Source organism: Malania oleifera, chromosome 8 (assembly GCF_029873635.1).
Source record: "Malania oleifera isolate guangnan ecotype guangnan chromosome 8, ASM2987363v1, whole genome shotgun sequence".
In the NCBI taxonomy this organism is placed as follows: Eukaryota; Viridiplantae; Streptophyta; class Magnoliopsida; order Santalales; family Ximeniaceae; genus Malania; species Malania oleifera.
In genome coordinates, this window is record NC_080424.1 from 15,073,537 (window position 1) to 15,095,754 (window position 22,218).

Here is a 22,218-nt window from a genome sequence, read left to right on the forward strand (position 1 = left end):
ATAAACTTACTGCTCTTTGTATTGATATCCATGAGCTATGAAAGATATAATAATTATATTGATATCCATGAGCTATGCATGATGTGATAATGACTTTTGTATCTATAAAATACTTTGGTATCCATGAGCTATGCATAATGTGATAATGACTTCGGAATCTATAAAATATTTTGGTATCCATGAATATTTTTGGTATCACATTTTAAAAATTTTAATTGGTATCACAATTAAAAGCTTACTTGGTATCTCAATCTAAAATTAAATTTGTTTTTTAAGCATGACAAGTATGATTATATCTATTAGCATGATATGGCATTAATGATTTTAGCATAATATTGACATTTGATGTTTTGAAACATAGGATGATGAAAGCATAATTGATAACAAAACTGAATGTATTAAATTCAGGGGGAGTATGACTTATTGCTTATATTATGATTGTTTCCCTATTAATTAATTCAGAGAATTTTCAATTGGTATCATGAATTAAATTTTCAGTTGGTATCAATTCTCAATTGGTATCATGAATTTTAAATAGATATTATGAGTTCAATTTTAAATCGGCATCATAATATCAACAATTGAAATCTTGAGTAATGTCAAAGAAGGAAAAAGCTGTTAGTAAAGATATGATTGTTAAAACACACTACACATGTTATATTGAAAAACTATAAATTGAGTGTGTTCATATGTTTGATACGCATGTTTGATGATATGCTCAACATGTGATTTTACTTGAACTTAATTTTTTTTCTCTTTTTGATCGATGTTAAAAGGGGGAGAAGTTTTAAGAAAAAATTGAGCATGGGATTGCAAAAATTGAGCATGAACAAAATATATCAAAAGGAGGAGAAGTACTTGATGTTGATTAATAAACTTGAACTTGAATAAAGTGATGAGCATGATTGTAAAATGAAGTGATGAGCATGATTATAAAAGAGTTTTTACTTGCAAATATTGTTAAGATGATGCTTATTGAAATGGGGAGTCTTTTTAAGGCTCACTCCAATTTTTACTTCTAATTTGTCATCATAAAAAAAGGGGAGATTGTTGGCCTTACAAGGCTTAATATCCTATTTTTATGCTAACAAACAAGTGGATCTTAACTTGCTATATTAAGTGATGTATTTTCAAGACTAAATGAAGAATGCAAGGTTAAAGAGTTCATGAGAGCTTGTACCTAAGATAAGGATGATTATATCAAGCTTGAAGCATGAATTTAAAGATTAAAACTTGAAGATCATGAGAGCATTGATATTAAAGAAAAAGCTTCAAGAATGACAGCCAAAATGATCAACATGGAAAGCTCAAAGAAAGATGAAGCAAGCATAAAGACCTCAAGGAATTCAAGGATTGAAAATTTGAAAGAGTCTAGGAAATTTCATGTAAGTATTTCAAAGAATTTCAATATGGATGCATCAAACTCTTAGGTTAATTTATTGGACCTAGATACCTTTGAACATACTTGGAAAATATTTTTATAAGGTCAAAAATTGTTTTAAAAAGGTTAGAATTAGTTTTGGAATGAAAAACACCAAAAAGAGGATTTCTCAAATGCTGTTAATTTTTCTATATCCTCATTGATGTGCATTTTTATCCATTAAAAAATTATTATTTTAAAATGTATTCAACATTAAAGTTTTAGGATTTTCTCTTAGCTTTCATTTGACACCAAGATCATCAAATTTTTAGTTATACATAAAAAGTTATAACCAAAATATTGAAGGGTACTTGAAGTTGACAGCATGACAGACGACTGTCAAGAACTGGACAGTCGACTGCTAGTGCACTTTAAGGCATCTGTGTGGGTTTGGATTGATGACTGCCACCTTTTTGCCCTTTTTTTTTAACTGGATAGATGACTGCCCAAAATGGACAGTCATCTGTCACGCGGCTGTTATGAATTTTCTCATAACGGTCAAATTTTTAAATAGGGTTGTTTGTGGCTCAAAACTTATGGAAACTTGGGGAATACTTCATGACTCACTCGAAAAATGAGCAGCTCGGAAGCTATCCCAAGTATAGGAGTTCTATCGTGTAATATTAAGCCCAAGGGCTAGATCGTCTCCTCAGGGAATGCGTTTAATCTCAGATTTTACGTTCTTCCAATCGAAATTAAAAAGGTACTGAACTCAGTTCAGATTCGGGTTTTTCAAGATTGTTGAGTTCCACTTTGAATTAAATGACATGTAAATTAAAGTCCTAAACTAAATTGCACTAAATAAAAGAAAACAAGAATAGAAATTCTAGTTTACTTAAAGAAACATTGGGACACGTACTAAATAAAAATGGAAACTTCAAATAAGGAATTAAAACACGCTAAAATGGAAACTCTAATCTACCTAAGGAAACATCGACACACGCTCTAATTAAAAACGGTAACATTAATCATGGAATTAAAGCATGTAATGGAAACTCAATCACACACACACACTAAAAATCAAATCTTTAACATGAACTAAAAATTACGAATCAAAATCACAATTTAAATGCATACTAAAAAAGAACTTAACTTTTAATACAAGCGAAGAACTTGAACCGAAGGAACAAAACACAAACAAAGACCTAAATTTAACGAAACACAATAAAACCTTTTTTTTTTCTTCTTTTTTTTTTAAGAACAAAACTGGACCTCATTAGATTACTGCAAAATAAACTAAAGTACTAATTAAATCTACCATGAAATTAATTGAGAAAATACATAAATAAAGTGCAATAATAAGAAAACACCCTAAACAACGACTCAAAAACTAAAACTTTCCAATAAACCTCAATGAAAACTTAGCAACGTCCAACTAAATAAATAATTTTAATAATAAAAGTATACCTTAGACAATTATTCAAACTCACACTTTTCAAACCAAACTAATAATAAAAAAAAACAATGTTTGCATAACATAAAAAAAAACAAGAAAAATGAAAAAGGAAGAGAGAGAGAGAAGTTGCCGGCTGTGTGTGCTAGTGTAGCAGCAGGGGGGCTGCTGTTTGGAGACTTCTGTAGAGGAGAGGAACAGCCGGCTGTGCTCTAAGGTGTGGAGAAGCTTTCTGTACTGGAACAGGGGCTGAGGAGGTCTTGCAGCAGCAAGGAGGACTGCTATGCTGTGCTGGCCATGGCTGCAGCAGAGGTGAGGCAGAGGACTGCAATTGGTGTTGCTGTGATGGAGGCCGAGGCTACTGCTGGTGTTGGAGCTGGCTGTGCAGAGGGCTGGTAGGTAAATAGAGAACCAGAGGGAGAGGAAGAGCAGGGGAAGAGAGGAGAGTTTGAGGGAGAGAAAGTAAAAGGAAAGAGAAGAGAGCAAGATAAAAAAAAACAAAGCAAACTAAAGAAGAAGAAGAAGAAGAAGAAGAAGAAGAAGAAGAAGAAGAGGAAAAGGAGAGGAGAGTGGTGTGTAGGGCACAGCTGGGAGAGAGGAGAAGAGAAGAATAAATAGAGATTGGGGAAGAAAGCCCTGGACCCGGATAGGAGACCCGACCCATTTAGAGGACCCGAATTATTATATTTTTTTGTTCTATGTTCATTGCAAATTTTGCTCTTCTGGAGCCCGTATCTCACAAAACTCAAAACATGTAAGTTGTAGCTGATCCTTTCCTCTTTCTCCAAAAATTTGAATTGTCTCGATCAGAGTTTGGACGGAAAAGTTATGCACAAAATACGAACAGGTGTCGGTTTTGATTCCCGGGAATTTTCCTGTGACAAAAAATTACCAAATTCTCATAAATAGTGCAATAAAGTTCAAGAATGATGATTTTGGCATTTTATTAAAATATTGGACAATTTTGGACATTTAATTAAAAATATAAACCGTAAAGCCCGGGTTAAGATGCCCAATTACGCAGTTTCGGTGCGTAATCACTTCAAACTACTTGAGGATCAAGTTATACACTTTTTAAAGTCTATAAATAAGCCTCAAAGATCATTGAATCAACACAACCAAGAATTCAAATTCTGAAAAAATTCAAAGTCTCTCTCAAATTGCTCTCAAATTCTCAAGGCTCTCTCTTGCTCTCAAGCTCACATATTGTGCACGAATTCAACTAAGTTTTAGCTGATCTTCTTCCATCGGAATTGTGCTACAAATTCTAAATCTTTCAATCATTGAAAGAATTAATTGGTGACATACTTCCTTGATCTTCAAGTTAATTTCCATATTGTGATTTACTTTGAAGTATATTAGTTGTGTTGTAATTGGTGTACTAACAAGCTCTTTGAGGAGCAAGTTCTTTGTACGCATATCTTGTAGATTGATGATTCCAAGGGTTGTTTGGATCATTGGCTAAGTAAGAGGATATTGCTTAGAAAGGTAGGCTCTAACCTAGTTAAGGAGTGACCGGACGAGGGGATATCGTTTGGAGAAGGCGGCTCTAGCCTTAACCAAGGAGTGTTGTAAAGGTTTGTTCCACCCATTAAAGGAACTGGTTTAGTGAATCCTTTGGTGGTTTACCAAAGGCGAGGACGTAGGCTGGGTATAAGTCAAACCTCGTAAAAATCTCCGTCTCACTCTTTCTTTCCCTACTCTTTATTTTCAGTACATATTTAAATTGCGTGGATTTAAAATCAAATATACTACGAATATTTGGAAATCAAGTAAACTTAAAGTTTAATTTTGATTTGGGTTGCGGAAACCGAAAGGGAGTACGTTCGTTAAACCATATCTTGTGGAAACCATACGAGAGTACATTTCTTGGTTAAACACTCAAAGATAAATTAACTAAAAGTTTATTTGAGTTTTGAATATTTGGAAAGAGTGATTGAATGTTGTATTGAACATCATATTAAGAAAATCCATATATACAGGGTTTGATTCAAATTTATATCTAGGGCTGACAACAAAAGCTTTATTGTGTTTGTGAAAGGATTGTTGAATATTAAATTACATTCTTCACAAAGTTTTTATCAAATCAGGTGTAATCCCAAGAGGGGGGGGGGTTGAATTGGGTATTTAAAAATTTTTTTGACACTTATTTACCTCTTAAACCCTTCTTATATATTTACTAATGAATTCTTGTTACTCAATTACTTATGTGTAAGGCTATCCAACCTATACATGCAATATACACAATTTAAATGCAGTGCTGAAAATAAAGAGTAAAGGGAAGAGAGAATACAAACATGGTTTTACGAGGTTCAGCCGACTTGGCCTACGTCCTCGCCTTGAGCAACCACTCAAGGATTCAATAAATTCCTGCTCCTTAAATTGGGATGGAGCTTCCCTTACAATCCGATGCTTACAAGAGGCACAACTCCTTCCTACTTCGCTGCTTACAAGAGATACAACTCTCTTCTCACACACCGGTTCACACACCAAACCGTGTATACAATAGAATCTGAAAAATAACACTCAAAACAGTGCTTCTAACAAAAGCTGGTGTCTATAATTCAATTTCCTAATACATTAACATATGATATAACTTGAAGCTCAGAATGTATGAAAAACGATACAATCGTTTTATGTATATATGCTTCAACACAAAAATCCCTATTTAACCAAAACTCTCAAGTAAAGATATATTAAAAATGTTTTGGCGTATACTAGGGTTCCTGGTTCACTTTGCAAAAATGCACGAGTATATTTGAAGTGAACTTGTTAACAAAAACTTTGTCTTGAATATTAAATCAATCAAAATCACAAAGTTTAATTTCAAGTATTCAATCACAAACCAAGTATATTATTTTTTCAGAAAATATCCCTCAATAAAATGCATAGTTATAAGTACCAAGGATATTTAATCAAGAGTTAATATGACTGAAATATAGTTCCTTTAGAAAATGCACACTTGAATCAAATCTTTCAATCAACCACACAATTTAAATCAAGTAATGATCTTGTTTAGAATAACTATGTATATATATAGGTACTTTCAAGATCAACCTTTTAATCAAAATAGTTTTTTCAATAATAAGCTCAATGAATGATATATATGTATATTTATATACTCTTGAATCAAAAATCAATCAACCAAGTTAATTAAGCTCTCTCTCAAGTAATGATCTTTTCAAAAATCAATGTTTATACGATTGTGCACACTCAAGATCAAAACTTTTCTAATGATAATCAAGATCACGTAATGAGATAAGATGAGAATTTCTTACGAATAAAAACTTGAAAGATCAAACCTCAATACTAGATTGAAGTACAGTTGAGTAAACAAGTTCCCTTTGAGAATCTGAGTTGATTTTCCCAAGCTCGAAGATTAGAGATTGAAGTGTAGGCATTCGTATAGCAATAGGAGCAAATTTTCCATATTCTTTCAACAAGGTGTGTTCTTCTCTTTCTTGTGTGTCTAACCTCTGTTCTAGGGTTTAGATATTCAGTATATATAGTGTCTTACCCTTAGGATTGATCTTAGCCATTGGATCAATGAAATAGCTCGCGAGTCCTTTTAATAAAATTCTGATTTTTAAACTTTCTCACGACTTCAGGTAATCGAAGTGGGGTTCAGGCTCCTGAAGTGGCAAGTTCAGGTGCTTGAGGTCCTCAGTTCAAGTGACCGAAGTGCCTCTGCCAGGTTCTATGTTTCCCATTAATTCTTTAGGCTATCAAACTTAATCTTTAGGCAACCGAAAAAATTCTTCAAGCGACTAAAGTTGAGTTCAGGCTACCGAGGTGCCCTTTTTCTCAATTTTTCCTTTCTAACTTAAAAATATGCTTTGCTCCTTTTCTTGGGTCTTTTATAAAACAAATTTTCCATGTTTTTAAAAAACATTTCTAAGTCCATGGAAGTTCCCTAATTATGTACATGAAATGCATGAATCCTAAAATCATTCTAAGTTATGTTGAGTCTCAAATTAAATCATACGAAAATGTAAGTACATGAGTTCTAAATACCCATTCCCAAGATATTCTTGAACTTTGACGCTTGCATCTTGATTCTCGTACTCTTTGAGTTCCATGGATCTTGCCAAGATTTGTTAGCTTTAATTTGTGACTTCCATGACTTATTATCCTTCTGTGCATGCTTAATATAGTTCCTGTTCACAAACTCAATGCACAGATCAAATACCAAGTGATTTGTCATTATCAAAATAGGATTGGACTCGTAGAGTCAACAGTTTTCAAATTCATAATCATAGGGCTTATATAAACAAACAAATTATCTCAAGATCTTATATTACCAAAGCGCTGAATTCTTTATATCTTGGTTTGGTTGTTTGTTGTTTAACTTGTACTTGGAAAATAAATTGATTGTTTTGCTTGAAGATTCTATTTAACTGATTGGTTGTTTAACTATTTTATTGATTGGATAAAAGAACTAAGTTTTTTATTGATTAAAGAATTAAAGAAACAAGTAAAGAATTGGTTAAAAGAAATTAAAGAAGTTTAAGGTATCTTAAAAGGAATTAAAAGAAATTTTTAGAATCCAATTCACCCCCCTCTTGGAATTACACCTAACTTAACACCTTCAGCTCTCCTATTCATTCTACGGGGATGCCTTCTTTTTCGTTAGCCCATCACCATGAGCCATCTCTCTTTTTCACACTTACTACCTCAAAGTGCATGCTTCCGTCCATTTGTCCATCTAGATACTTTGAGGTTGGGGGGGGGGGGGGGGGGGGGGTGTTCCCCAACCACCCGTGCCATTATTGGGTTTATCAACATTCCTCCCCTCATATCATATAAGACTATTTCCTTCATTAATGCAAACATGCTAGCATGCTTATTTAATCCTTTAAGCATTTTGCATTAGGCATTCATACATTTATTCATCCACTTGTGATCACTTATGTGCATAATAGAGTCATAGCTCTTACCAAACTTTTTAGGAACTCTAGGAGTCTACTTGCTTTTTTATTAGAATCATGGTAATTTTACATGCGTTTCATACATATATCATTTGCATGCATAATCATCTCATTCATTTAATCTCTTTCAAAAGGTTTAGTTTGCCTTTGATATTAGCCAATTAAGTCATTCCTTGTTTCTAGAGTATACTGAGTGAGGATCATAGGGGATCATATTGAGAATCGAGTAGCTAAGATAGAGCAGAATAAAAAAAAAGTTAGTCAAGACCTCAAGATTCTTTAGGATCATATGGATAAACTAATGCAGGTGCTGGCAATAATAAACCAAGAGTAAGGGAAACGGATCAATCCACTAGAGTTAAGAGTCATTCTAGGCGTAGGGACCATTATAAAAGAGCTTGTGCCTTCAGTGGTCTAATCTCCCTTGGCAATGCCTATCATAACTGGAGTTAGCTTTTATGCTCAACCCTTTATGCTCAAATCGTTAAGCCACCAAAAGGGGTATAAACTTCCCGAGGGGATCTATGAACATCTAGCCTCAATGATGACCTCAGAGAAATATAAGAGGAAATATTTGATAAATCCATCCTTCAGAGGTGGAGGGATGAAGCAAATATAGGAACCAATGAAGAAGAGGACACACCCTATCCCGGGAACACCAATACCTTTGATCCACACTTGGCTCCTAGTATAGCAACCTTTCATGCACTTTAAATGTCATAATTTGACAATTTTGATTGGAAACAATGCCCTACTACTGATGCTATAGTGTTCTCCAACAGGATAGCTACATATAACCTAGATGATAGACTTCTCATCCAATCCTTTCGAGACAGTTTAACTAGGTCACCTTTACATTGGTACAAGCATTTGGACAAAACTCAAATTCAAACATGGATTGATCTAGTTAATACCTTCCTATCCCAATATAAGTTCATCAAGAAAGTGTCCTTTGATAGGACGACATTACGGGATATCCAGAAGAGGGCTGATAAGAGGTTCAAGGAGTATGGTGATAAATGTAAAGAAGCTGCCGTACTAGTGCAACCTCCTCTCATAGTCCATCTTTCAACTATCTTGTTAAATACAAATATGATCCTTTATTAAGCCCATCGTACATTTATTTCTTCATAACTCATCATAAGATCTCCCCCATACTAGGGAAATTTCGAGGAGGAGAAAATGAGAAAAAGAAAAAAGAAAGCAAAAGAAAAATAAAAAAATTTCAAAAGAGGAACCTAAAAAACAAAGGGAGAATGAAAGTGGATAACAAAAAAAAAAAAAAAAAAAAGGAGTGAAAGTTCACTCACTAATGCAGAAAGAGTGAACCAAAAAATAAGAAAAGTGTCATGGGGCAAATTAAAAAAGAATGGTGCCAGAACCCTCTAACGATGATCTTTTAACCAATTCAGAATCTCAACTCAAATGAAATTTGAGCCTTACAATCCTTTCCTTCTATATCTCGTAACCTAAGCCTACATTACAGTTCTAACAAAAGTCCTGATTGAATTGATATATTTGCCTAGTCTCAATTAAGTTATCAAATTAGGGCATCAAGTCTTGAAATACGTTATGACCTGATCCCATAATGGGTATGTAGGTAATTTGTTGTGATCAAATAACAAGTTTGATCAAGATCTCCTTAAGATTAGATAAAATTTCTTGACTTACTAAGGGTTGGAGTGTTCTTGGAGTTTTAAAGCTAAGTTTCCTTTCTTTTAAGAGCCTTAAAAATAGCCTAAGTTTCGTCCATGTCATTAAGCCCACCTCAAGGCCCAAAGACTCAGCAAGGATGCTAAGAGTTCTTTTTATCACACAAAGAGGCTGATGAAATAGGGATGAATTTATAACTTTACGTTGAGATGGTAGTTTTCTAAAAAAAAAAAAAGTTACGATGAATGATGAGGTGCAGACGATACTATTTAGCATTGAACAAGCATAAAGAATGAGGGCCAGTCAATACCACTTTTGCCAAAAGCTGAGATGATGTCAAAGAGCTTCAATTGTTCCCCCCCCCCCCCCAAAAAAGGTTGAGTTGAAAACCTGAACAAATAGCTTTGTAATTCCTTGAGCCCTTTAAGAGGAAGTCATTATTTGGAGAAAAGCATGGGATAAAACGGATTAAGTTTTAGAGTCAAAATATGGGTGATGCTACTCAAACTTATGTAAATCCATTTTCCATTAGACTAGTCATCATGCTATCATGACCAAATGTGCTTGATAATACAAATTGAACATTGGGTTATTACATTGCACTATTTATGTTTTAGTGTCATTTGATTTATTAAAAAAAGGGGAAGGGGGGGGGGGTTAAAGTCGTTGCTAAAAGTTATCAAGCTAGAGGCAATGTGAAAAGTGAAGACCTCTAAAACCAAGCTTATTCCAAAGATGTTATTGATAATCTTGAAAATATTTAGAATAAAATAGAGGAATCATAGGACAAAGTGAAGAATGTATCTGCAAATTTGACTAGCATTCAGAATAGTGAAGTTGCTAGGAGGAACCCATTGAACTCTTGGGTCAATCGAAAATTTAGGTGGAATAATGGAGGAACATGTGTAACAGAGGGTCAACATTGGTTCTACTTTTCCTAATGGAAGAAGATAAGGAAAATAAGATCACTAGGGAGTTTGAAGTAGAGGACAATCATCTCATTTACTCAATTCTTTGAATTGACATCGAGGTTGCGCAGGGTTAAAGTACTAGTAAACCGTCTCCTGATAAGCAAGCACGGAAACCATGCAAATGGAAATGTTTGAGCATTTCACCCATATCCCTAGTGAGACCTTGTTAGCTAATTGCATGCCTTTTCATTTAGCGTAAAATTGATTTAAACATCAAGGTTACAATTCTAAAAGTGGGGTAGTCATTTATAAAAGTTCAAGGAAACATGGGTTAGTCAACATTTTTGAGACTAGCAGATCAAGCTATAAACTTGAGTAGATCAGTTCCAAGTGGCTTGGGTTAAATGTAATATAGAGTTTTGACACACTTGTAAAAGTTTGTGCATTTTCATGCATTCCATGCATTTCATCATTAGTGAAAGGAAGCATTTCATATGCACCCTATGTGGAGCTTTATTATTGCATAGGTATAATTAGGAGGCATCCTCACTTCATGCATCATGATGAATATCTTGCAAATTTATTTTATAGATTTGTGAGTAATGATCATTTTACTTCTCGTACCCTTACTTCGTTCCCTTTTGCAGATAGTTGTGGTTTGCACCCTACTTTGGAGGCATGTGGCGAAATACCAAAATTTGAGTAGTTTTCCTTACAAACCATGTCGGTTTGTCTACCTTGGGTATGGGGGTCAATTCTTCCTAATCTTTGGTAGTTTTCCTTTCCCTACTTCAAAGGCATGTGGCAAAGTACCCAAATATAAGTAGTTTTCTTTACAAATCGTGTCAATTTGTCTACCTTAGGTATAGGGTCCAATTCTTCCCAATCCTCGATAGTTTTTGCGTCCCTACTTCGGAGGCATGTGGCAAAGTACCCAAATCCAAGTATTTTTTCCATACAAATCGTGTCATTTTGTCTAACTTGGGTATAAGGGCCAATTCTCCCCAATCCTTGGTAGTTTTCACTTCACTACTTCGGAGTCCTATGGCAAAGTACCCAACTTCAAGTAGTTTTCCTTACAAATCATGCTGGTTTGTTTACCTTGGGTATAGGGGCCAATTCTCCCCAACCCTTGGTAGTTTTCACTTCACTACTTCAGTGGCATGTGGAAAAGCACCCAAATCAAAATAGTTTTCATTACAAATCGTTTAAGTTTGTCTACCTTGGGTGTAGGGGCCAATTCCCCTCAATCCTTAGTAGTTTCCCCTTCCCTACTTCGAAGACATGTGGCAAAGTTCCCAAATTCGAATAGTTTCCTTATCAATTATGTGGGTTTATCTATCGTAGGTCTAGAGGCCAATTCTCCCTAATACATAGTAGTTTTCCCTACCATGGAACGGTATGGTCTGCATCCTCTAAAATTGATGTGTTAAATCCCACCACCTTTCTACCCAAACTATGGTATGTGTTGAGTATGCTAGTATAGGTCTCCTTAAATGCAGGTGTTAAATCCACTGCCTTTCTGTCCAATCCTTGGCATGTGTTAAGTCTGCTATTGTTGGTCTAAATATGGTAGACTCAATAGCATCCAGATCAAATCCCAAACATGAGTTGAGTTTGTTATGGTCAATCTTGTAGATTTGATCAATATGATGATACGTAAAAGCCTATCACCACGTCCTCTTTCTGATTTTGGGAAATAATGGCACACATTTATTTTTACAAGACACACATTTCTTTGTTGCTAAAATTTTTCTATATAATGCTCGAGCCAAAATTCATATCTTTTGTCTTTGTAGATTTGTTATTATAGGATGCTACAAGAAAATGTCTTCCTAGCACCCTAAGTAACAAACTTAAAAAAAGATGCAGCTATAGACACCTTGTTTTGTCCTGTTGTTATTGAGCAAAATTTGGGTCTTTATACCTTATTTTCATTTCAATTTAGGCTTATTTAGGTGGTCTTTATTTTGAAAAGTACATCAGAGTTCCATCTAAGGTCTTTGCCTAGGCACAATCTGTTATTTCCATTCACTCATCCTCACTATCTTGCGTTGCATGTCCAAGCACTAAAAATCGTACAAGCTTTTATTTGCATTTTTTTTTTACAATGCAATCAAAAATGAAAAAAAAAAGTATATATAAAAAAATCGTATAAGAATATAGCCACGGTATCCTTGCACTCTATAGGCCAGCCTCTTGAGCTCCTTCACACACAAAAGCAGAGGTCCAAGTTAGTAAGGGCCTAACTGGGCTTACATTTAAAATTCAAGGCCCATTGTGGGCATGTGCTAGCATTTAAATTCTAAATGGGCTTAAGTTAAAGAACTAAGCAAAGAGTGGGGCTATATTTAGACTAGGCCCAATTTTTTACATATCAAATCTGACCTAGCCCCCATCCACTAGTCCTTTTCTCCCACCTACTTCCCCTACAACCGCAAAAGACCCAGCAAATTCCTCAGAACCTGCTTTCACCCATACCCCTCTTACTTGCTCCAACAAAATTTGGAACTAATCAAGCTTTTGCCTCCCTTCTATTTAGCCTAGGGGGATTTTTGAAGAAAGAGGTCCCGAAGGAGAGTAAAGAAGAGGAGACCACTCAGCTAAGAAATAGAGAGAAAGAAAGGGAGAAATAAGAAAGAGACAACTTTGTTGAAACAAAGAAGAACGGTAAGAGAGAAGAAGAGCGAAAGAAGGGAATAGGCAAGAAAAAAGAAGTGCAACAAAGAGGAAGGAGTGTTTGAAGGTTCAAAAGGTTAGTACCCCTACCTAGAACCCCATTGTTAAATTTTTGAATCTTTGGTTGAGTTGATCAGGTTAGTTCAAAACCAAGAATTCCCCAAACAGAACCATTAGAGCCTAAGAATTAGAATTCAAAAAAAAAAAAAAAAAAAATCTTGCAAGTTTCTTCAAATCGTCAAATAAAATCCCCTCAAATCCCTAAACTAAACTTCCTCAAATCCCCAAATAAAGCCCCCTTAAAACCTTAAATATAACCCCCTAAAAGCCACAAAACCCCTGCTAAATTCCCTAAAAAAGTTTTTAAAAAATAACCTTCCAAATTCCTCAAAATCCTAGAAAACAAACCTGAGTTTTACTTTAGATCCAAAAGAATCAAACCCAAAAACCCAAGTCAAACTACCTAGATTCAGGTCAAAGACCCGAATCCTCAAACCAAAACCTGACCTAGGGACCTAGGTCAACTTGACCTGGGTCTAAGTCAACTTATCCAAGGACCCTGACCCATATCCAAGACCCAGGTCAACTCTGACTTAGGTCCATTGACTTAGCCCCCCAGTCCAAACACAACTAACCCTAACCTAGACTAGCCCATTACGCCAAGCCCAATTAAACCTAGGCCTATACTAACTCAACCTAGCTCAGGTCCATCCTAAAATAGACCAGCCCAAACCCCTAACCTTGGCCCAAACCAAGCCCTATAAGCCCATTACCTAAACATAAAACTAAGCCCAAACATCATCCCCAACCTAAGTCAATGTTGCCTTGGGTCAACTAACCCCAAACCCATCATAAGATCAAGCCCAATCCTCCTAGCCCAATATCAGACTAAGCCCAATTGGGCCTGACCAGGCCTAAGCCCATTTCAACCAAAACCCAACAACCCAGTTAAGCCTGACCCACTTGATTAGTCCCCAGCCTAAAGCCCACCTACTTACCTAATCAACCAAGGCCCAAATCCCAGCCGCCCTAGCCAAACCCAATCTGACCTCAACCTTAACCTAATCCCAAACTAGATCCCATCTAACCCTAACCCTAACCTTAAGCCAACTTAAGATTGGACCTAACCCAAACTCAACCTGGGTTAATACCTAGGTCCACCAAGCCCTCACCCCACTTGCTTGGCTCACAAGAAAGTGTGAGAAAACCTCAGGAAAACACAAATACTAGTGTAGAAAATTAAAAAAAAGAGAAAAGGGTGAAGGGGGTTTATTAGGAAGCCTTTTAAAGCTTAGGACCTGATGTTAGTTGGTAGAGAGCTTGAAGATTTTTGCCCTTCCCTAAGATGTGACCTACAAAAACAAAAGGGGGTACAAAGATAAGGGTAGGTAGAGAAAGAACTGAGAGAATGAAAAAGAAAATAAAGGAAGAGACAGGAAAAAGGGAATAGAAAGAGAGAGAGAGAGAGAGAGAGAGAGAGAGAGAGAGAGAGAGAGAGGTAAGAAGAGGTTTATCTTGGGGGACCTCTGGGAAATGATGATCGGAATTGGCGATGGCCATGGCAGTTGAGGCTGGTAGAGTAAAGAGAAAGAATAACATAAGGGTGAGAGAGAGACAAGAATAGAAGGTTGAGAGATTGGAGTGAGAGAAAGCAGGAGGAGGGAGGGAGGGAGAGAGATAAAGAGAGAGAGAGAGAGAGAGAGAGAGAGAGAGAGAGAGAGAGAGAGAGAGAGAGAGAGAGAGAGAATGAGGAGAGAAGATTCAAGAAATAGGGAAAAGAGAAGGAAAAAAGAAAAGAGGAAAGAAAAAACAAATATATATATATATATATATATATATATATCATGTATTATGTTTTTTTTTTTTTTTTTTAAAAAGTCAAAGTGGGACACATGCCACCTTTCATACAATGACATGTGCCATCACCACATCCAAAGAAATTGGGTGACCTCACCTACGTGATATGGTGCAATCCCAACTATTGAAGCGATATTTTCTTTAAACGGTTGGGATCATGCCATATCAGCGGTTCAAGTTTAATTTCCTGCACTCGTCACCATTTGCCAATGGTAGGTGACATCATGCTGATGTCACACCGCCACGTGTCAGTCTCTGGAATTCAAAAAAAATTTTTTAGTCACCCTATGCCACCACGTGACGCCATGGATGGTTGACACATGGCAACCTCATAAACTTAAACACAAAAAAAAAAATTAGATTTTAATTAAACCGACTTTAAATTAAATAAAACAAAACAAGATTTAAATCCTAAAATAAATAACTCAATCAAATACTAACTCAAATGATAATACTAATTAAGAAGTGAAAGAACACAAATGAACCTTAATAATAACTTCCAAACACAATTTTAAAACTAAAACTTTAATTGAAATTTTACTAAAAAAAAATACAATTATTCAATTAATTAAAAGCAATAAGAAAATAAAAATAAAAGAAAAGAGAAGAAAGAAAAGAGAAAGGAAGAGAGAGAGAGAGAGAGAGAGAGAAGCAAAGCTGGCCGAGGTGAAGTTGGAACAATAGCACAGTGGAACAACACACAGGGAGGTCTCCTCAGTAACATAGCAACTTGGAACCTTTAGTAGCAGAGCTCGGCGGTGGCACAACAACAACATAGATGGAGATGAAGGAGGAGGGCCTCTTGGCTGTGATGGCAGCAGGGGTCTCAAGTTTGCTTTCCAGCAGCAATCGTAGGGGTGAGCAGCTTTAGTTGGAGTGGTCCTCGGGTGCTTCCTCTACATGCAACACAGCGAGTGGCTTTGGAAGAAGATTCACGGGAAGCAGCTGGGAGAAGATGAGAAGGAGGGAAGAGAAGAGAAAGGAGAGAAAGGAGAAGGAAGAGAGGAAGGAAGAAGAGAGGAAGGAGAAGAGAAGAAGGATAGGGGATGGAGAGAGAGCTAAGAGTGAGAGAGAAGAGGTTGAGATCGAGAGAATGGAAGAAGAGAGGAAGGAGAAGAGGGAAGAAGGAAGAATTGAACCCTGGGTGCTGTCCATGGAAGAAAGAAGAAAAAAAAGAAGATAAATATAAGGAGACCCCCAAAACCTACCCAGCACACCAAGGATTACAACCCAGATCTGGCTGCATGGCTGGATCAAATCAGGAAATTTTTTTAATTAATTTTTTTTCTTTTTCTTTTTTTTTTCTTTTTTGTTTCCCAGCGATCCAGCCCCACTTTTGACCATCCTAGAGCCTGTATCGCTTGAAGCTTAAAACACAAAAGTTGTAGATAATTTTCTTGATTTTTCATAGAATTTTAAATCGTCTTGATCAGAGCTTGGAAGAGAAAAATATGCACAAATTACAATGTAGTGTTGGTTTTAGCTTCCAATAAGCGCCCTACGACAAAAAATACCAAAAATTCATGATTTACTTAATAAAACCCAAATATTATAAATAGGACACTGTGCTAAAATATTGAGAGTAATTAGCTATTTAATTAAACATATAACTCTTAATGCATGAATTAAAGCACCTAATTACATAGTTTAAGCGCGTAATCACACCCTCGACTAATGTTTTGCTATTCTCTAGCAAATAACGTGAATGAATTCTAGGATGGTATCCACAAATACTAATTCCAACAAACATTAAATGAATGCACATGTGACACAATCATACCATTTCACATAGAGAAATATAACCAAATTTCACACCAACTCATTCATATTCAATGCACACAACTCCGAAGCACATCACTCATGCAAGTTTCATCATTATATAACAATTAAGAACGGTATACTCACATGAAGTTAACCAATAGTACAATTCAGAGTTAATGTGGTCATATAATTTCGAGTATAAATAGGTGAAATCTCGAGAAATGTGTGATGTGTGGCTCGTTACACCTAGGATACCAGTGGACACCTATAGAACGATCATTTTGACTCGGCCTAACTGGTATACCCTAAAATATACTTAAAAAGTATAGGTTCACTCATCGTATGTGAGGAGGAGTGTTGCGATCAAACATCCTATATATTATGAGGAACAAAAGCTAAATGTATGGAGTGGACTAGTCTGAAAAGGATCTAACCTATTTGTGAGGTGTTGGGTCTTTCACCTTAGCATCTTCTCACCTACTCGCCATGTCCAACCAATACCAATACCACCCTAGATCAACTTATTCACAAACCAAGCATGCATATGAGACATTAAGTGGTTGAAGAGTCTTCATATGTGGAGAACTTGTGTCGTGTCCATGACTTTTTATGCATTTCTATGGAGCAGGTATTAATCTTTCATTTCATGTGCATTTCTAATTTTCTTATTCTTTCTTTTGCTCATTCTTTAATTTTTGTCTTTTCTTGGTCAATTAGGACAATCATTGCACTTCTTTTGTTGTCTTCATACCATCAATGGATATTAAGTTCGAACAATATTCCATGAAATAAGTCTATCTCTAGGGGTGGCTCAGCCTTCACATCTTGAGTAGGCTACAAGACCTAAGTTTCTATCTCCCCACTAGATGTCATCTTTAGGCTAGCAAGTCAAAAACATAGACTAGTGTACAAAGAATATCTAGAAAAAAGAAAAGAAAAGTTGAGTTTCATGAACTCTGAGCTAACGTCAAAAACTCAAAAGAACGATAAATGGCTCAACAATACCTCACAAGGTGTCATAGTCATCATAGGTGCTCTCTCAGTGCTCATAAAGAACCCTAAGTGCTACAAGTCACGTGAAAGTGTATTTTCAGTCTCGTGAGACACCATGTAAGTACAAGAGTTTATATAGACAAATTAACACGAGTGTACTACCAATCAATTCTTTATGGAGTTACAAAATCATGTAAATAGAAACTACACATAAATGACTCAAGTGTGTAATTCTTAGGTTATATGCAAGTATGTGAAGGGTATAAGTTAGTGTTAATCATGACATAAGTCAGTGTAATTCCTTAATACTCTTTCTTATTTTCTTTCTTTCTTGTTGTTTTTTTTAATATAAAACCCAGCAAGTAGACGTGCACAGTGTCAAATGCAAATCATCATCCCCCGACTAAAGTGGAACATTGTCCTCAATGTGAAAGCATAGGAGAGATAGAGAAGATGTGCACATGAGAAGTAGAGCATACTTGGGTGGAGAAGTAATGGGAAAAAAAAAAAATGAAATTACAAAAAAATGTACCTGAAAATTAACTAAAAACAAAATAAGGTAAAACAAAATGAAAAGAAGGGAAATAAAAACATCACAGTTGTGTGGCGGAGGCTCTGGAGGAATTTCGTCTAGTAGGTGCAGGTCTATAAATTGAACTAGCGGGTCCCCAAATTTGAGCCGCCACAATGAATCAGTATTAATACCTGCACGAAAGTTAGCCTCAAATGAATTAATACTCTTCAAAATACCAGACAATACATGTGCAAATTGACTTTCTTGTTTTAACAAGAAAGGATCTTTATTCAGTATGTTTTCTAGGAAATTTACTTCGTTATTAACTGGTTTTTGAGGAAAAGTTGTTGGAACAGTTACCTTTTGTTCTTTAGAAGCATTAGCATTAAAGGTTTTACCTGGTTCCTTGAAGGTTAAATTCTTACCATTCTGCTCACCCTCTTTATCAGGTGTACCAATCATCTTACTAGTGCAGGGATTTGCTTCAGCATTGAACTCCTTGACATTTATTCTAGTAGAGAGTGACTGTTCCATGACTGCCAAGCTCTGAGAATAAGGTACCACAGGTTGGTACTCCTTAGTTGTCTCACTCTCTTCATTAACTAACTTCTTCACTTCTAGACTCGCTTCACTTGATATTTCTTTGACTTCCTCTGTCTTAGTCATAACCTCAGGTGCAAGGACAACTGGTTGTCTGTTGATGAACATGTCAGGCTGAGAAACTTTTTTCCCACTTCTCAAAGTAATAACGACCTTCGCTATCTCAAGAGAAACATTATGTATTTGTTGCTATTGCTGTTGGTATTCTTGAGGACTAGGCTGAGGTTCTACCAGGAATTTTCCTTTTTTTAAGATATTTAACTGCGTGCTCATCACATTAGTGGTGTCCCGCAATTCATTTACGACCTGAGTATATTGATTGTTAGTTGTGATTTGAATCTGCATAAACTTCTGGAAAGCGTCCTCAAAAGACTTCTCTGGTAAAGCAAGTGTTGCATTAGATTGAAATCTTGATGGCGCATAGCTCTGAGGGATCTATTGTAGCTGATACTGAGGCGAAAGAGTGTTTGGATAATATGTTAGCTCATATATATCTCCACCATTGATTGCGCTAATAGATTGTACTGCCATGGGTGCCTGATCGTATTGTGTAGTCCATTGTTGGACACTTTTAGCCAAGTAATCAAAGAATGATAGTGCCTGATCCGCTTCCTTATTGAAGAGTTCTCCATTGCACATGGTCTGGACAAAGTGTTTGCAATCAGGAGTAAGAGTTGTATAGAAATAATTAACTAATCTTCATGATTCAAGCCCGTGATGTGGACAAGTACTTAATAGATCCTTGAACCTTTCCTAACAAGCCCGAAAAGTCCGTCACCCTTCTGCATAAATCGACTGATCTGTTCCTACAAAAATTGAGTTCTTTGTGAGGGACAAAACTTATCCAAAAATTCACGCTCCATATCAGCCTAATTAGAGATAAAGTGAGGTCTCAAAGAATTAAACCACATCTTCGCCGTATCCTTCAAAGAGGCAAGAAATAAACAAAGTCTAGTAAATTTATCAGTTCTAGCATAAGAGAAAAAAATATTGCAAGTTAACTCAAACTCCATCAGGTGCCAATAAGGACACTCAGATTCTGTCCTGTAGAACTGAGGTATCAATGACGTTCTCTCATGTTGCATCATGAAGTTAAGTTCGTCATTAGGTAAAATAGTGTAAGATGATGCAATGGTGTATGTAGGCTACAAAAAATCCATAAGCATGCGTGGTGCAGGTGCAGCCATATTTTCTTCAAAGTTTAATTATTTTTTTCTTTTTTCTTTTTTTTTTCATGAGAAAAATTAAAATAACGAGAAAAACACTAATTTGAAACTAAAACTGACATTCCCCAGTAACGGTGCCAAAAAATTGACTCACTCGAAAAGTGAGCAGCTTGGAAGCTATCCCAAGTATAGGAGTTCTGTTGTGTAATATTTAGCCCAAAGGCCAGATTGTCTCCTTAGGGAATGCAGTTTAATCTCAACTTTTGCATAGTTCCAATCATAAATAAAAAAAATCACTGAACATAATTCAGATTTGGGTTTTCTAGTTTGTTTAAGATTCGTTTGATAAATTAAACGAACATGCAACTTAAATTCCAAATCCTAACACGCACTTAATTTAACAACGAGAAACAGAAATCCTACTTTTAATAGCCAAATAAGAATTGAAGCACACGTTTGAACTTCTGAATAAAAATCAAGACGATATCTTTTCTACTTAATTTAAGCACAAAATGAAAAAAATAAACTCATTCAAACATAAATTCAACAATAGCCAAATTTCTAACACATTTAAGAACTCAAACTAAAATCAGAAATTTAACAACAAAACGATAAACTTAAACACCAAAAAAAAAATTAGATTTTAATTAAATCGACTTTAAATTAAATAAAACACAACAAGATTTAAATCCTAAAATAAATAACTCAATCAAATACTAACTCAAGTGATAATACTAATTAAGAAGGGAAAGAACACAAATAAACCTTAGTAATAACTTCCAAACACAATTTAAAAACTAAAACTTTAATTAAAATTTTACTAAAAAAAACAATTATTCAATTAATTAAAAGCAATAACAAAATAAAAATAAAAGAAAAGAGAAGAAAGAAAAGAGAAAAGAAGAGAGAGAGAGAGAGAGAGAGAGAGAAAGAGAGGAAAACAAGGTTGGCCGTGGTGAAGTTGGAACAGTAGCACAGTGGAACAACACACAGGGAGGTCTCCTCACCAACATAGCAACTTGGAACCTTCAGCAGCAAAGCTTGATGGTGGCAGGACAATAGTAGGGATGGAGATGAAGGAGGAGGGCCTCTCGGCTGTGATGGCAGTAGGTGGCTCGGGCAGTAGGGGTCTCGGGTTTGCTTTCTAGCAGCAGCTGTAGTATGAGCAGCTTCGGCTGGAGTGGTCCTCGGATGCTTCCTTTATAGGGGGCACATGCGGGTGGCTTCGGAATAAGTTTCATGGGCAACAGCTGGAAGAAGAAGAGAAGGAGGGAAGAGAAGAGAAGGGAGAGAAAGGAGAAGGATGTGAGGAAGGAAAAAAAGAGGAAGGAGAAGAGAAGAAGGAGAGGAGAAGGAGAGAGAGCCGAGAGTGAGAGAGAAGAGGCTAAGAACGAGAGAATGGAAGAAGAGAGGAAGGAGAAGAGGGAAGAAGGGAGCCTTGGGTGTAAGAACCCGAATCGTGATATAGGGAATTAATTAATTAAGAGAGGGGTAAATTGGTAATTAAGAAAGCTTCATCGACGAAGCCATAGTTCGTCGATGAAGTCTTTGTAGTTCTTGGTGACGAAGTGCAGAGTCTCGTCGACGAGGAGTGGCCGGGTCAAAGGGTTATAAATAGATATTTTCATTACTTTCTCAAATTCTCTCTCTATCTCTCTAGAAACTCAACCTACTCTCTATCTCTCTAGATTTTTTCTCCGTATGTAGTAGAAATCATAGATCCGACGTTACCACGAGGATCAGGGAAGGATTCCCTACAAGTTCTACGGATCAGATCTTTGTTTTGGGCACTTTTGGGTTTTGGCTCAAAATTGAGGTAAGGCTCGATTTTTAGTTCTGATTTGGTAGTCTTGTAAGTAATAGAGTTGTGAGGGAGTTTGGTACTATGGGTTGTAGGTTTTGGAACTCGGTTTGCGGTTTAGGGGTCTTGGAGTTTGGGATTTGTCATTCGGGAAAAGGTAAGGGGATTCAATTTATGTTGGTTATTTTTGAAATTAGACTCAGTAGAATTGTTATTCACAGTCCTGTGTGTGTTTTAGTTACTCATTTGGGGAAATCTAATAGGGAAAACTATGGGTTTTTCATGTAACAATTTTTAGGAAAAAGGGGGTACTGGGCTGCAAGCCCTGGTTTTGTTGGAAAACCTTTGGTATACTGTGTTATGTATTGTGTTAGGGATGGTCGTACCTTGACTTTATTAAATTGTATACACTTGGAAAATCACGATTTATAGATTACCAAATGGGTGTAGTTTGTTTTGTTATACGAGCTTGCATGGTTGTGTTTTGATGAAATGCAATAGGAATTGGGTTCCAAGTTGTTCCAGGTACTGAAAGAGTTTCT